This window comes from Lactuca serriola, chromosome 4, assembly GCF_051521515.1.
Source record: "Lactuca serriola cultivar US96UC23 chromosome 4, Lser_US96UC23_V15, whole genome shotgun sequence".
NCBI lineage: Eukaryota > Viridiplantae > Streptophyta > Magnoliopsida > Asterales > Asteraceae > Lactuca > Lactuca serriola.
Window position 1 is genome coordinate 187606708 of NC_136411.1, and position 4043 is coordinate 187610750.

Here is a 4043-nt window from a genome sequence, read left to right on the forward strand (position 1 = left end):
CCGAGTATTATTAAGCGTTAATAATACTCGATATAACTCATAATAATAGCCCAAATAATTATTTTAAGGACCTAATAACATTCCTATAATTATTTGAAAGCTATATTAAAAATTGCGTAAGCGTAGCACACTTACAGCGAATTTTATCGAAAACCGGAACTTAATTGGATCAGCGTTTCGAAACCAAAAAACTCCTTTTTCTCGGGACTCCGGGAGCCTCGGGGCTTCCCTAGGGTGCTAAGGGGTTTTTCTAGGGTTTAGGGGGGTTTAGATGAGCTAGAGAGAGAAACTAGTGAGAGAAAGAAGTGAAAAATGGTGTGAGAAATGAAGAACCCTCGCTGCCTTTTTATAGCTGCGAGGCCTCGGACTACGCGGGGCGTAATCCTCGGCTACGCGGCGCGTTCTCTCGGATAAGGATGCCAGCTTCGCACCAGCTGGCTCGCACCCATTCTCGGACCCGGACCAGATCAAGTACGCTACGCGTACCCAGCTTCGGACGCGGGGCGTCTCTTCGCTACGCTGGGCGTAACCCTCGCACCAGGTGTCATCATCCGAAGCGAGATCTGATCAGCGATGGACGGCCCACAATGCGCCACGTCATCAGTTCCTTATCAGCCTTCGCAAATTGCATTCTTGACTTCTAAAAATCATAACTTTCGCATACGAGCTCCATTTTCGACGTTCTTTATATCCACGCGAAGGTGGGAACATACTCTACAACTTTCGTTTAGACTTCGTTGGCTAATTTTGGCTCGATTTTAATTTTTATATTATTAACGGGCCGGGACACGATTGGTCCGTTAAATCCTCATAACTTCTTCATCCGACATCCGTTTTCGTCCATCTTTTTCTCATTACGCTACTCTCAACGAGATCTTCGATTCTCGTTTAGGTCATGTCGGCTAAAAACCGCTCGATCAAATATTCGAATTTCGGGCTGTACACTGCTAACTCAAAACTTCGAAAAAAATCATAACTTCTTCATACGAAGTCAAATTTGGGCGTTCTTTTTATAGATGTTCTTAGTTTAACATATTCTACGACTTTCGTTTAGATCGCTAAGGCTAAACCTCGCTCTATTGTAAATTCACTATTTACGCTTCCCGGTGTCGTGCCGGTTTTGCCGTAAAACTTCGACGGGCCATAACTTCTTCGTTATAACTCGGATTTCGGCGTTCCTTATATGTACGGAAACCATGTGACATATTCCGCAACCTGGTTAACATTATTTATTCTAAATAATCTTTTGTCGAAAAGTCGTTTTCGACCCCTATTGCCTCTAAATTGACTAGCCCGGATTGGCGGGCATTACAATTATCTCCCCCTTAGGATGATTACGTCCCGGAATCATCAACGAAACATGGTCGTATAATGACTCCATAAATCATCTCTTCATCCTAGGTAATAATTATAACTTCTACATTCCTTCAAGTCTATCTCTCAGTTTTATTGACTGTATGCAGTACTCGATCGTGCACCTGCTCTCTACCTCAGGCTAGACTCCCAATTATGACCTTCAAGTCAAAATCTCGATCCTTACTGGATACGAACTTGAGATGATTTCTTTTATTACTACTATGGATCGATGTGTCATATTCTAATGACCTATCATCGTATGTTACAACACTTAGACTTAGGTCTCTTAGAGTTAAACAAGCTATGCCTTCCTTCATGTTCTAATGTGATATAATCACACTTTAACATTTGGCATTTCTAGCTACTAACTTCTTTAACAACGAGCGCGATATTTCTATTGATCGCTTTGATTCCAATCGTTTGGTTTAAGTCGGACGCTTCATCAAACTTGGTTCTCTGAACCACGTAACCTACTCATCGTAGTCGGACTCAATGGGATATGACCACTAGGGTCGGGATAACAACAATCTTCTTAGTCATTACCGAAACAATGGTAACGACATACTTGAATAAAACAAAATCAATTACTAGCTTCTTGGTAACCTTGTGACTTTCCCTGATCCCAGTGTGAGTCCTGTGCTTCCGGTAATATAGGCCTCTACTACCATTCACACCTACTCATACTCGTCCCAAGTATTGTCTCGCAGTTTCCCAAGTCACCATGCAGCGAATCAACTTAACACATCGGATAATAAAACAAAGGTTTTATATTATTTCTTGAAATGATTACATAGGTGTTCAAGTTCACCCTAGGCTATGCCTCTAATAGGCTACATCATACAATACTATGGCTACTACATAACTTGATCTTCGGATATGAAGTCCTCATCCTTGATTCCTCGCATGGTTCTCTGCTTCGTCAAGGATCATGTGAAATGCCCTTGGTTTCGGCGGTGCATTTGGTCTTGCAGCTTCGTTTTTCTTTGGACAGTTCTTTGAAATATGCCCATCATTTCCACATTCGTAGAACTTCTTGTTGTCGAATGTACAATCTCTGGAATAGTGACCGGTCCTACCACACTTATAGCACGTGACTTCTCCATCGCATCTTCCGAAGTGCTTCTTCTTGCACTTCTCACACCACTTGGCTTCATTCCTTCGGTCGTCTAGGTTAGACTTCGAGAACTTTCCCTTATTATCAGGTCTTGAGGATCCTTCCAACTTCCTCTTCTCACCAACTTCAACTTTCTCCAGACCCTTTTCTCTTATTTGGGTCTCAACATTCTTGGCTGCCCAGATGGCGGCTTTCAAAGTGGTTGCTTGTTTGACCATTGGACCAAAGTCTGTTGGTAATCCGTGGGCAAACTTATTGACCTTGGAGAGTTCAGTTGGAACTAGATAAGGAACAAGCTTCATTTTCTCCGTAAAACTTGCAGCATACTCGATGACACTTATCTTTCCCTTCTTTAGATTCTGAAACTCGTTGTTGATCTCTAGTAGATCCTGCTCAGAGCAGTACTGCATTTTTAGCTGCACCAGAAAATCCTCCCATGACATCTTGTTCGCTTCTCCTTTGGGCATCGAATCAGCTAGTAGCTTCCACCAGCTTAGTACTCCAGATTTCAACAGAGGAACCGCGAGAGCGGTCTTTTGCCTGTTGCTACACTCACAACTCTCAAACATCGTCTCCATCTCGGAGATCCAGTTTATGACTTCCACCGGCGTCGGGCTTCCAGATAGACTCGGTGGTTTGGACGCCATGAAATCCTTGTATTTGCATCCACGTCCATCATTTCCTCCATCCTGTTGGTTTTGCCTAACTATTGGTGGGTTGGCTTGACCAACAGTCCCACTGTAGTTTCCCTCCTCAGTCTGCCCTTCGTTCAACTCGGGCTGTTCGATCTGAATGGTCGCTTCCTCTCGATTTTGCTGGAGCAAACGCCTGGTTTCCTCCATTTGACGATCCAACATCTCTTGGATCATCGCTTGCACTCCGGCCATTGTGACTGGCTCAGCAGCGGCTTCCATCACCGGTATTTGCTCAATCACTGGGGGTTGTTTCTGTTCCCCTTTGCATTCACGTTTCCGCTACGGGTTCTTGCCATCTTGATCTATACACCGAATAAGGTGAATCTAGATCTTTACTTAGGATTGACAGTTAAATCATCCTTATCACTCCGAAACATTTATATGCTAGTTCTAATATCGTAGTCGTACATTTAGAATCCTAACCACATAAGGTTTCCAAATCCAACCACATAAGGTTTCCAAATCCGGTCGGCAACAGACCATAGATCCGAACAACTAACAACATATCAGGCATAAGTATTTAGCACATAAAAGCATTTTAGGCACAATTCCTAAAATAAGCTAGTGCTCACACCTCACAATCATCGCTTAGCATTCTAAGTTTAAGTCTAGAAATAAATCCATATTCCTAGTTCGCTTAAACTAATGCTCTGATACCAACTGTGACATCCCCAAAATCACGGCCAGAAAAGACCGATTTTGTTTATGCTTTATAAAAATCAGAGTACTTCATTTTATAAAAATGTTGCGGAATTTGTTCCCAGAAAAACATGGTAAATACATTATTAAAACATTTTCGAAGAAACGTATTTATTTCATTTTAAAACGTTTGGGATGTCATTGTTAATACAGAAACATAAGCATAAACAGAACTTACA